The sequence below is a fragment of the Elephantulus edwardii genome, unplaced genomic scaffold (genome assembly GCF_000299155.1).
Source record: "Elephantulus edwardii isolate Elephantulus edwardi_28Jun2011 unplaced genomic scaffold, EleEdw1.0 scaffold00011, whole genome shotgun sequence".
Classification (NCBI taxonomy): domain Eukaryota; kingdom Metazoa; phylum Chordata; class Mammalia; order Macroscelidea; family Macroscelididae; genus Elephantulus; species Elephantulus edwardii.
The window spans coordinates 12808811-12821848 of record NW_006399761.1 but is presented as its reverse complement, the minus strand read 5'-3'; the positions used below and the strand labels follow the sequence as shown (position 1 = coordinate 12821848).

The 13038-nt window shown below is 42.6% G+C and overlaps 1 protein-coding gene across 1 annotated transcript in view; it reads left to right on the top strand.

Moving 5' to 3' along the window:
• LOC102855550 (UPF0562 protein C7orf55-like) overlaps nucleotides 1-13038 on the top strand; it is a 39731-nt gene that overhangs the window by 332 nt on the left and 26361 nt on the right. The window lies entirely within an intron of this gene.

Sequence of the window (13038 nt, the reverse complement as noted above, 5' to 3'; positions counted from 1 at the left end):
AAAAAAAATTTCCAAATTCTAGTTTGGTTAAGTAGGTCACCAAAAAAAAATCCAAGTTACTGCTGTCAGGTGACCTCCTCGTGATTCCCAGTGACCCCTCGTCAAGCATCCAAGGCTGTAAATTTTTATGTGAGGAGACAAGCCATTTTTCTCCCCTGGGACGGCTGGTGGATTAGAACCTCTGACCTTTGGTTAACAGTGCAAGGTGAAGCATACTACACTGTTTATGGGCCTTACATAAATCCTAATACATGTAAGTATATAGACTTTCATGCACCAAATGAAAGTGGTGATGTACTTTATCTCTACATAAACCATGGGACAATCAGGATAAACTAGTAGGTGACAAAATATATTATGACTTCACTTCAGCTTGAAAGTATTTTCTTGATTAATATATATCACGATGTCAAAAGCAGTTGGTACCGGGTGGTAGGATTCAGGAAATTTAAACGTTCTTTAAAAAAATAAATAAATTTCCTAAAGTTTCTACAAAGCACATTCTATTTTCTGAAACAAGAAGCTGTAATTGTACAGGTGGGATTCCAGTGGGGCACAGCCTCCTGGACAGAGCAGAAACGTGTGGAAGGACAGACCTTGGAGGAGAATGTCCTAACAGGAACATTCTTCCTGGGACCGAGGGGCAGCATCTCACGAGAGCTCCTTGTGTCTCGAACGCACAGTTTGTCTTCTCATTTCTCCAAGATACAGGCAAGACACTGAGTTCACTTCCTTCTCCTCTGCGTATGGCATCCCAGGGCTTTCAAAACAAGAGCTTCAGACGGAGTGATAAACACACCCTCGTCCGGCCTGGAGTCCCCTGCCATGTGTGTCAGGACACATGCGAGCTCCAGAGGACTTTCAATGGCTGATTTTTCAGAAGTAGATCATTAGAAACTTCTTCGGAAGCACCCCTGGGTAGACTCAAACCCCCAGTGTTTGGAATACATTTGTTGTCATGTGCGGTCAAGTTGAGTACGACTCACAGCGACCGTCTGAACACTGATCCTCATCAACTCCAATGCTTCGCACAGTGGTTACAGTTACCGTGTCAATCCATCTGATTGCGAGTCTGCCTCCCTCATGCTGACCCACTCCACCTCCCCAAGCATGATGACCTTCTCCAAGGACTGGCCCCTCCTGAAAATGCACATGGCACTTTTGTGGGGGCAGGGCGATGAAAACAGGGTGCACAGAATCTTAACCATGGAGGTGGGTTGACCCTGCCACCTCACTAGGCTTTAATCGAGCCATCCCAACACATGAGCTTTAAGGAGAAAGAGCCAGGGGTGGGGCATGTTCTCTGGACTCACGAGTCCCTAGAGCCAGGAGGCGGATGAGAGAGAGCTGTAATATGGGAGATGATTAGACAGACAAGAGATGGCCAGAGACAGGGGAACCAGAAGACCAGGAGTAGACAGCAGGGTGGGCTTCCTGATTCAGGCAGGGGGCGCACTGGCAGAACAGGGTGCCTGTGGACATTATCAGTGGACCTAAAGAATTTGTAACACGTACTCAAATGGGGCAGAGGCTGACTCTGTCAAGGCTGAGAAGATGCTGTCCTGACCAAAGACTTATAACCTGAGATTTTCCTGCTTCTGAATCATCATTTAACTACTTCCCTAATACACTCCATCATCACATGATGGTCCCTGAGTTCCCTGTGGCCAATACAATGGAACCAGCAGAGAAGCGGAGAGAGTGCCCTGGGAGGCACAGCTGGTGTCAAAATCGGTGAGGAGGTTACATGTGACCTTCGCATCATGGGAATCTGCCCTGGGCTCCTAATCTTATCTCTCCACGCCCCTTTGCAAAGAGAGGGGGCCAGATGCCTCCACCACACTGCCATTTTCACATTTCCTCATGTGAATAATCACTCGCTTAACGTTTTCAATCCAATCTTCACAGCTGAAGTGTTTAAAATGAGTCATGCCTGTACTAATTACAGTTACATAAAAGCCAGCTTTCGGTCCACTGCTCAGTTCTCCTATATTGAGCCTCTCATTCTTTGCAGGATTTGCATGGCTCCATTGACTGCTTCTTTCTCTGTTAACCCCTAGAAGCGCTGCTGTGATAAATATTTTTGTTGTTGCTGCTGTTAGGTTCCACCATAGGTGTTAGCTATGACCCACTGTGACTTTACGAACAATGTGACCCTTGCCCTGTCCTGTACCATCCTCATCCTCTGACACCCTCAAGGCCACTGTGTCAGTCACTGCATCAATCCATCTCATTGGGGGTCTTCCTCTCTTTCTCCGATCGTCCATCTTTCCAAGAATTGAAGAAATGGCATCATGACGTTACAATTATACCAGAATCTTAAAGGCGGCCCCTTCTTTGTACACCTTCCAGGGAAGTCATAATCTACTTGCACGACTTGGGAAAGTTACACTGACCTTCTGAGTAGCCACTCTAACAGTACTTAAAAGCAGATGTACAATTTAAGGGGCCTCGATTAAGAGAGCCCTTAAATCTATGAGCTATGAATAGAAAAGCAATCACATGTGGAAAATACCTGGGTTGGAATTTAGACTTCAATTATCTCCCCCAATTTTAGCCTGGAAAAATTCAGAACATGCATGTGTGTGTGCATATATGTATGTGTGTGTATATATGTACATATATGTATGTTCATGTACGTATATGAATGTGTGTGGAAGAGCAATTCAGAGCCTACAAGAAAGAAAATTAGAAACATCAAGATAAGCCCTTGGGTTCTATCTAAATGGCAAACAGGCTGGATTTTTAAAATACTGAAATTAATATTCTGTGGATGCATGAAACAGCACATCAACTTCCTAAATGCATGATTTTCAAAGAATCTGAGTAGAAAAGCCTAACAGCGCTAAACAGAATTTGACAGCTTTTATTATTTCTATTAACTTTTCTGCTCTGGTTTATACAAGCCAATAAAACCTCATTCTTGTGCCACATGAAAGGAAAGGAAATAAACCCAGAAGTTAATTAGAGTTCTACTGCAGGTTGTGAGGAGCTTTGCTTGAGACAGATGCCCATGTGTCCTCAGTATGAAACATCCTGTGATTTGCCTAAATGCTGCAGAAGCAAACCTTTAAAAAGAACACAAATCGAATCACACCTAGAGCATTACCAGATTGCCCAGGTTTGAAGGAATCACTGAGTGGTGCAAATGGCTCATGCATTTGGCGGCCAGCTAAAAGGTTGCAGGTTCAAGACCCCCAGAGAGCCCTGAGGAGACAGAGTTGGTCATGTACTTCTGAAAAAAAAACTCAGTCACCAAAGAAAATCCCATGGAGACGGCTCAGCTCTGGAACCACGAGGCAGAAAAGGATTCAAGGGCACTTTGTTCTCTTCCACGGTAGAAAGTAACTTGTCGCAAAGGGTATTAAAGTCAGTCACTGCTAGGAGGTCAGTGGGAAATCAACTTCTCTCCTTATATCCAGAAATTCCAGTTAGGAATCTAAGAGAAAAGGTGACTTCAGATGAAAAATTAGATGCACTGTGGCTTTTTTAAATAATGTGGAGGAGAGGGAATGAAGAACCTCACAAAGGAGGCTTCATGTATATTTTTTATATGGCCATGAAATGTTTCCAAAATGTTTCCATCACTATCTTGAGAGAAAGAGAGAGAGAGAGAGAGAGAGAGAGAGAGAGTGTGTGTGTGTGTGTGTGTGTAGAAGTATCAATGATCAAGACCAGGAAAGAGCACGGTAAATCTTCACAAAATTTAGTTCTGAGATTATAGGCAAATTCTTTAATGTCTTACTTTCATAATGAGGTGGCTTTTAAAACTTACAGTATATAACTATGAAACAAATATTCTGTGTTTTTATAAGTTATTAAAAGAAAAGGTTTGCTATCAAACAAAGAGCCCCCAATACTTCTCTGGGAACATCTAAAGAACAAAGCATGTGCCTATACAGCAATCCAAAATGTGTCTTTAAGCAAAGGCAAATAAGAAAGTGTGGATTCAGAAAATAAATAAGAAATTCTTTAAAAATGATTTTTTTTTAAACTATGGCATTTCCAACAGGACCAGTTTAAAATAGGTGACAAATTATAAGCATTCAAAATGCATATTCATATTTTTACTTTACCCATTCATTCTGCAGAAACCTCCTTCTACCAAGAAGCTAGCCATACAAAATATGACCAATGCATTCTATAAGATTATCAGCCCCAATAATTCATATCATAATATGTAGCTGGGAGTGAAAAATTCTTTACCTAACTATAAAATGATGGAAAGCCAATGTATGTGAAAATGGCAAAGCTCGTAGCCTTCAACACTTATTTATGGATCTGTAGACTCACCACAATCTATTATTAATCGGGAGAGAAGGTCAGTTCTCAAACTGAGAGACTGTGTTGTCTAGAAATATAAGCTTTACTGTTGGCCAGGTCCATTGTTAACACTTTTTCTGGACCCCAAACACTGCATACTATCAGCCTGACCTTAATACAGTTCCTCTTGATATTTTTTTTTCAAGTTGGTGAACAATTTATTGAGACACAGCTCTGTCCTCCTCATTTTTTTAACCACAGCTTCCCTTCTCACTCATTTATGGAGTTGTTCTGTTCTGTGCACAGAAACCTACCAGGCACTGGAATTGACTGTTTTGATATTCCCCCCCATGCCCCCCAAATGAATTTTACTTTTTACTCAAAGTTCAGATCTGGCATGATTGTATCCTATTATTTTAAAGTTCTCATTCCCACCAGAAATTCTTGGGGCTCTTTTCAAGAACTCTCCCATTTTCATTTTGACAGTTTTTTTATTTGAAATTTCACAACACAAAATTGGTTCCATTTTCCCATTTTTCTCTTCCTTTGTGGACCCTCAACCGCATTAAAGCATACTCAGGAAGGTCCTCAAATACTCTTACAGTTAAAAGGTGTTCATACAAATTCTAAAAAATTACACTTCCTCTCCTTTGGCACCCCCACAAAATTAAACAGATTCTCTGTGAGATCAGCATCAATGGTTAATACCAAGGTTATTTTATATTCTTGGGGGATCAGGTAGGATATAAATATCTTAGGTCCTCTGAAGAGACAGCACATACCAACAACGTCTTCTAGATCCAGAAAAATAATTTCAGAATAAAGGACGCTTCCTAGAAATAGTTCACACACTCGGCAATATTTCACAATGCACTTCCAAATAAGAGATTTCTGTATGTACATTCTTTTTAAAATATCCTAGTCATTTGGAATTTTATCATCTCTAAAGTGAGAATGAAAATATTAAGTCACTAACTTACATCTCTATACTGACTGCCATGCATTTGTCAAGATGCCTTCAACACTATCATCTAGTTTAAATAAGATTTCACTTATGTTCACTCATTTCTCAACGTCAGTTCCAAGCACTAAAAGCTTCTGTTTTCCTTAACTTTCTATTTCTGGAAAACGTGATTGTTTTATTTAAGCCTCTGATGGGTATAATACTCTTCATTTCTGCCTCTGAAGCTAAATATTATACTCATATGCTTGTTCAATGGTCAGTTCCTTTACAAAATGAGTATTTTGTAAGGTTTATTAATCTTACTAACTTCATTAAAACAGAAAAATTAGCCACAAAAAAGAGCGAATAATTTTGTCCCCCATCTAAGGTGAACATATACCATCTGGAATTACTCTGCAGCCCAATATACATACAGAAAGGGCAAAATACTACATCACTTGGGAGAGACTGGAGAGCATGATGCTGAGTGAACTAACTCAGTCTCATAAGGACAAATACTGAATAAGACTATTATCGTGAAAAACAGAAGGCTAACAAGTAAATCATGGATGGGACTCCAGGCAGGGAAGGAGTGGGAGCAGAGGGGTGAGGACGGGCAAGGGAGAAGCCACAGGGTCACACAATTGGGTGGATGGAGGGAGGGTGTAAAGGAAATGGGAAGGATTGGGTGGTGACCTGAAAAGAAGGTGTAATGGTAGGAAGAGTTCAATGGGGATTAGCTTTACAAAATACAATGTATGGGAATGACTGCAGGGAACACAGTGTGAATGAACAAAGTGTGAGACACAGGCAGATGAATTTTGTATGCAAACCAATATAAAAGAAAAATTTGAGGAAAAAGAGGCATTATATATATAAAGGAGATGGTATTAGGATGAAGTAGCATAAATACTTAAATTTGAGGAAGGCACCAGAAATAAAAAAATCTCCCGCCTAGCTCATGTGACAGTGCAGGACTCATGTCACCTCAACCTTGTAACAAATCCTGGGGACGAAACAGGAGCACAGGTCAACATACTGCCAAAGACAGAAACATAAGAAGAAAGGCAGCGCGTTTCAGAAAGACGGCCACAGCATGAGTCAGACCTCACAATCGTCTAAGTTGAAACCAGAGATCCAGACAATGTCAGCGTCGAAGAGACAGCCTGGCCTAAGCTTGTCCCCACCGTCATGAACGACAGGGTTATCAGTTCATCTCCTCGGTCAGTCCTCAGTCTCCTCCAGGCAGGACATAAAGCCAATGGCCTCCACATCTGCTCACCACGATCGCCAAGGAAGTAAAAGCATGGATTCCCGGGCCCCGGAGCCTGGAAAGTCCAGCTGAGGAGGGTGGGAACTTGTTCCAACTTGGTGATTCTGACGTCCACATCTGGAACCAATCAACTAAAATACGATGATGCCCTTTTTTTCTTTTCATTATAATTTAAACAGTCAAGGACCCAGGTCTACTTACTTAGAGAAGACTCTCTGTGATGCTGACTACCAAGAAACTGGAAAGCATCTCTTCAGCATGAGACCGTTCCTCATTCTCAAGGGCTTGAAGGCAAATTCGCTACTGTCCTTTACAGTCGAACAGCAAGCTGGTCACTCCATAGTCTCTTTCTGCTGTCTGTATACCCAGAAGGCCAGCGGCACCTTCCCAAGTTCCCAACCCAGCTACTACGACATGAGATAGGAAATCATCAATGTTTTCTTTTCTGTCTTTATTCTCAGCATTTCTCCTGGGCTTTCCTTCCGGATCTCCCTAGTGTTTTTGTTTGTTTGAATTTGTGGTTTTTTTAGGAGAAGTCAGCATTTTCCATGGAGCACTCTGAGTTTGAGAAAAGAGACTGCAAGGAAAAACCAGGTAAAATAAAAGTACTGGACAGAATCCAGAATGAAGGCTGCAGAGTGGAGTGAATTTGGGGGGAGGCATTGTATAACAACAAATGAATGGAAATCCTCAGTCTCTGTAAACTTTCATTAAAATTAATAATAATAATACATTTTTTCTAAAGTACTGGACAGAATTCAGTATAACAGGTGACCATACAAAAAAAATCACTAAAATGCAAAGGGAAGGAAATATGCCTCCTCTCTGACAGCAATCAAAAGCAAGGTCAAGTGACAGGGACAGAGAGATCAACAAGTCTGTGCTAGGAAATCTGAAGGCCAGCTGCCTGACCAACTGACTGGAAGAGACCCATATCTGTTCTGATTCCCAAGAATGATGATGCAAGAGAATGTAGAAATAATCAAACAATATCATTAATATCACACTCAAGCAAAATATTGTGGAAGATAGAAAAAAAAAAGGCTAAAACTACATATTGATAGAAAACTGCCAGAAGTTCAGGTTGGGTTTAGAAGAGGCCATGGCACCGGGAATATTATTGCTGATGTCAGATGGATCTTGACTGAAAGCAGAGAATACCAGCATATCTCTTTGTGTTTCATTGACTACGCAAATACATTTGACTGTGTGGGTTATAACAAACGATGGCTAACCTTGAGGAGAATGGGAATGCCGGAACACTGAATTATGCTTCTTTGAAGTCTATGCCTAGAACAAGAAGCTGTTTTAAATGGCACAGGGAACACTCCATTGTTTAAAGTTGGAGAAGGCGTGCATCAGTGCTGTATCCTTTCTCCACACCCAGTCAATCCGTTTGCTGAGTAAATCATCAGAGAAGGTGGACTTTATGAAGAAGAATGTGGGATCAGGATTGGGGGAAGGCTCATCAACAACACGCATTATGCAGATGACACAATCTTGCTTGCAGAACGTGAGGAGGACCTGAAGCACTTGCTGCAACTGGCCAAAGATTGCTGCCTTCAATATGGATTACATTTCAACATCAAGAAAACAAAAATGCTCACCACCGACCAACAGGCAACATTATGGCACATGGAGAAAAGACTGACGTTGTCAATGGTTTCCTCTTGGAGCTACAATCAACAACACCCTTAGGACCAGCAGGCAGAAGATCGGGAAACGCAGAGCACTGAGAAAATCTGTCAGGGATCTCTCCCAAGTCCTGAAGAGCAAGGATGTCAGTTTAAAGACTAAAGTGTGCCTGATCAAGCCACGGTCTCTCCAGTCACCTGCTATGCATCTGAGAGCTGGACAGTGAATGAGTATGACTTAAGAAGAGACGATGCATTGAGGTGTGGTATGGAGAAGGGTGGTGAATATCCACGTACTTCCAAAAGAACACACAGATATCTTAAATAAATGGCTTGGCAGAAAATACAACCAGTGTTTCTGGTATGCAAAAATGGTGAAGCTTTGTCTCATGTATTTTGGACATGTTTTTAGGAGAGGCTGTTTCTTGGAAAGGGACATCATTATTGGAAAAATGGACGGTCAGCGGTGAAGGAGAGGAAGACCCTCAACAAGCAGCAACGGACTCATATGTGTGTCAAGGATGAAAAGGACGGCACGGGATAGGGCAGCACACACAGATCTGTTGCTCACAGAGTTGTTATGAGTCATTCTCGACTCAGTGGCACTTAATAATTTATCAACAATAACAACAACAAAAAAAGGTATAACATCCTAGGTGAGTCCAACTACTTCCTCACCGAGAGAGTGTTGGTGTCTCATGGCTAAGTAAACATACTCGGATTCCACACTAGCAAAACATTTCTTCACCTTGCTATTAAGCCTTGTTACTGCTGCTGCGAAAGAGGGAACTCTGGTGGTCTAGTGGCTAAGGAGTTGCTGTTCTCCCAGACCAAAGGCAAGTGGTTCAAATCCACCAGCTGCTCCAGAGGCAAAAGATGGACAATCTCTCATGCAAATTACAGCCTCAGAAAACCTGCTTGAGGGTTTTTGAGGTCAGCCACGGGTCAGTTCTGACTCTAGGCCAATGAGAGATTTAATTTCTCTAGTCTGAGGGCCCAAAGTCCAATTCTGAACGCTGGTTTGAGGGAAAGACTTTCTGTCCACTCTGGGAGATCACATTTGTTTTAGCGACTCCAGAGTTCTGGGAATTCCTCGGTCCCCGGCAGTCTCCATGTGGCCGCTGTGTACGCCTAAGCAGCTCTTTTTATATCTCAGAGGTGACCAGGTTGAAGCCACTTCCTACAATGAGATGGACAAATTATCGTAAGAAAGAAATCCCGATTCCCAAGTGGGTTTAGGACGCCAGCACACATTCGGAGGAGACAGAAGGCAATGGCCATCACATACATATTTCTATGCTGTTCTTTCATTCCCTCCCTGAATCAGTTTCCTCAAAACACAGGGGGTGTCTCCACAGAACTCTCTTTCACCAGAGCGGGGCGAAGCACCCCTGCATCCCACCCTCTAGATATGATGCCAGTCTTGCTTCAACCGAAGGAACCCAATCTCCTCTCACCCAGCTTCACCCCAACCGGCATTCCTGGGCTCGGGAGAAATAAAGCCGCATTCTCTCTCCCCTGGCCCTGGCCTCTCTGTCGGGGTTCACGTTTTCTTTCTCTTGTTCTGTTTCTTACCACGTTCCCTTCAGGCCAGCCTGCCTTAAATGGGGCCTTTCTGCAAGATGTGATATATAATCTGGAGCAGTAACTACTGTGGGTTTTCTGCTGCCAAAAGACCATTGAGAAAAAGGCTGTTAAAAAAGTATTGAGTGACTCAGTCCTGGCAAGTCCTGCTGGGTGAGGTCTATTCCAAGCCTGCTTCTCAAGTGCTCACGGCTCTCCCCCGGCGTGTGGGCATCGACGGCAAAAGCCCCAACTTTCTCTACGTGTACCATGCAACATGACAGCTACAGACCATAAATGGCTACAGAGACACGGGGCCGGTGTGGTTAAGAAAGGAAGCTTTCATTTTAATGAATTTATATATCAAGAAGCAGACAAGACTGTGAACCCCACACTGGATAGATTAGCGCTATTAAATCTGAGAGCAGATTAGAGGATAGTGTGCAAAGAATTTACCCAGCGAGTACTTAAAAATCCTGATGACCATTTTGCACCCCAGATAATTAAATCAGCTTCTCTGCGGTACACAGTTAAGGCTGGAAAGCACTGTTAAAATGAAAATATTTCTCCCATTCATAGTCAATACCCACCCAAACAGACAACAGTAAACACTTAGCCGTGTAACCAACCACGCCAAATACTCCAGTCACCGCACAAACAAATCTTATCACACTGTGACACAGCTCAGCCTTGTCCAAAACAACATTCTGTTCAATAGGAAGATGGAATAAAGCAAGAAGCAGAATAGGAGACAGGTGAGAAAGAGAGACAAAGGAAGGAGGAAAGAGGTTTTCCAATATAAGTATCTACAGAAGTTTACAGAATAAATACTCCTGGTCCCCCACAAGAAAAAGACTGATGACTCAATTACAAAATGGGCAAAAGACATGGAAAGAATTTTCACAGAGGAAGATATTTGAATGGCAAGCAGATTCACGAAGAAATGCTCCAAATCACTGGCAATAAGAGAGATGCAAGTAGAAACCACAGTGAGGTACCATCTCACTCTAGTAAGAGTGGCAAAGTTTAACAGGGCAGCAAGTAATAGATGTTGGAGAGGATGTGGCGAGAAAGGAAGTCTTATACATTGCTGGCGGGATTACAAAATGGTGCAGCCATTCTGAAAGACAGTCTGGCGCTTCCTCAAAAAGTGAACATAGAAATTCCCTATGATCCAGCTATTCCACTACTTGGAATATACCCTAAAAATATGAGAACTGAGGCACAAACTGAGATTTGTACACCGGTGTTCATAGCAGCATTATGCACCATCACAAGAACATGGAAACAGCCCAAAATGTCCAACCACAAATAAATGGACTGAGAAATAATGGTACATCACACTGTGGAATACTATGCAGCACACATGATTTTGTAAACTATTACCTAACTTAGGAGGGACTGGAGAGCATTATACTGAATGAACTCGGTCCCAGAAGGTCAAATACGGTATAAAATCAGTATTGTAGAATGAGTGTAAGGATCCAAGAGGGGTGGTGGGAGAGGTTGGAAGCAGAGGGATGAGGATGTGCAGGGGAGGGGGGATTAATCAAGGGGCTGTACAATTGAGTGGCGGTGAGAGAAACGGAAAGAATTTGTTCTTGAAAACAATGTATTTGAATTTTATAAATAAACTAGTATTGTTGTTGTTGTTGTTGACTCATAGTGACTCTATGAACAAAAAACCTACTGCCTTGCCGTAACTGTCATTTCACCAATTTCATAGAGTTTCCAGGGGCATGTGGTTTAGGAAGTGGATGCCACTCCTGCTTCCAAACCTGTTTTACAATGGGGAGCTCCACCAAACTGTCCACAGTGGGAAACCATTCTTATATCTGATACCCCAATGGCACAAGGTTCAGCATCACAGCAAACCCAGGTTACTTCATACTGCACTAGACAAAGAGTGATGGACAAAGTGGAAGAGTGTTCCTCCAAATATAACAGCACTAGTTTCACTTAGCAATGGTTAAGTGCTGTCAAGTCAAATATGACTGAGAGTAAATTTTGCACAGAAGACTTAAACTGTTCTATAACTAACATCATCTAAGTAGAAGAAAATAAAAAAAGAAATGCAAAACAACAACAACAAGAAGAGAAAACCCAATAAAGTATCTAAAATCTTGCTAGAATGAATCCTGTGTGACAATAATGAATTTCCTGTAAAGCCACGGTTAACACATCTCCATCCAGGGCTCTGAACAAGCTGTTTTAATTAGCCTGTTTCCCTTGGCTAACCCGTCCGTCCCTGATCTGTAACTGACAGGAAGCAAACAGGCTCTTGCCACGGCGGCGCATTTTTCTTCCAAGGATCATCTGAAACCTGTGCCTTTTCATGGGGGACATTAGACTTGCAAAATGGCAACAGCTAAAAAGCCAGTACGAGTTAAGAAGACATCCTACTAATACAGTGGGTTAAGGATTCACCTGCTAACTGGAAGGTCGCCAGTTCAAATCCACCAGGTGCTGGGGTGGGGGGAGGGGGGAGGAGAGGAGCTGACGACAATGTGGCAGCCCAGACTGGTAAAGGTTAAACCTTGGAAACTTTCTGAGGTAGTCAGAGGCCTGTTACCAGCAGGAATGAACTCAGAGCAATGGGTCTGGCTGGCTTCCTGATCCAAAAAGCCTCTGCAGTTCTGGCTGTCCCTTCTCCAACACTGACACCCTCCACTTTCACTTGCCATCACTAATTTCACCCTCTCATTAACCTGAAGAAACCTTTTCCCAAGACCTGGCTTAACAGAGGCATCTACCCAGAGCGTGAACAACACAAACAGACATCCCATTTCCACAGGCCCTAACCTACCAGTCAGCACTTCCCAGCGGCCTCCAGACTAGAGGTGTTCCAAATCTGATGCAAAACACAAAAACAAAAACCACCAGCATTTTCTAGGCAGCATTAGCGAAAGTCAAAACAGGAAGAAGATGTTTTAAGGGAAAGAGCATCTGAAGATCAAGCTTAATGACAAAATGATAATGAAAGTTACTCCCTCTAATTAATGAGGGAAACAGAAATAATCCCAAATTACCTTACACACCCCCACTCCCACTTATTACTAAAGTCATTCCATCAAAGCCAAGAATTCCTTGGACTGGTCACGCATTCTACAAGTCACCTAACCAAATGGTGTTCCCTCCAAGGAGAAAGGGCCTGGCCTCTATCCACCCCCTTCACAGCCAACTGGTTCTCATAGCAGCCTAATCCCTGGCACTGTGACCAACACGACCAAAGTCCGCGTCGCCCTGTCAGGGACACTCAGAAACAGTGACTCAGTGACAGCCTCTCCAGTTAACACAACAAAGAAATATTGCCCAATAGAGCAATTAAGCTGAGTGACATAAGTCAATCACAGAAGACTGTC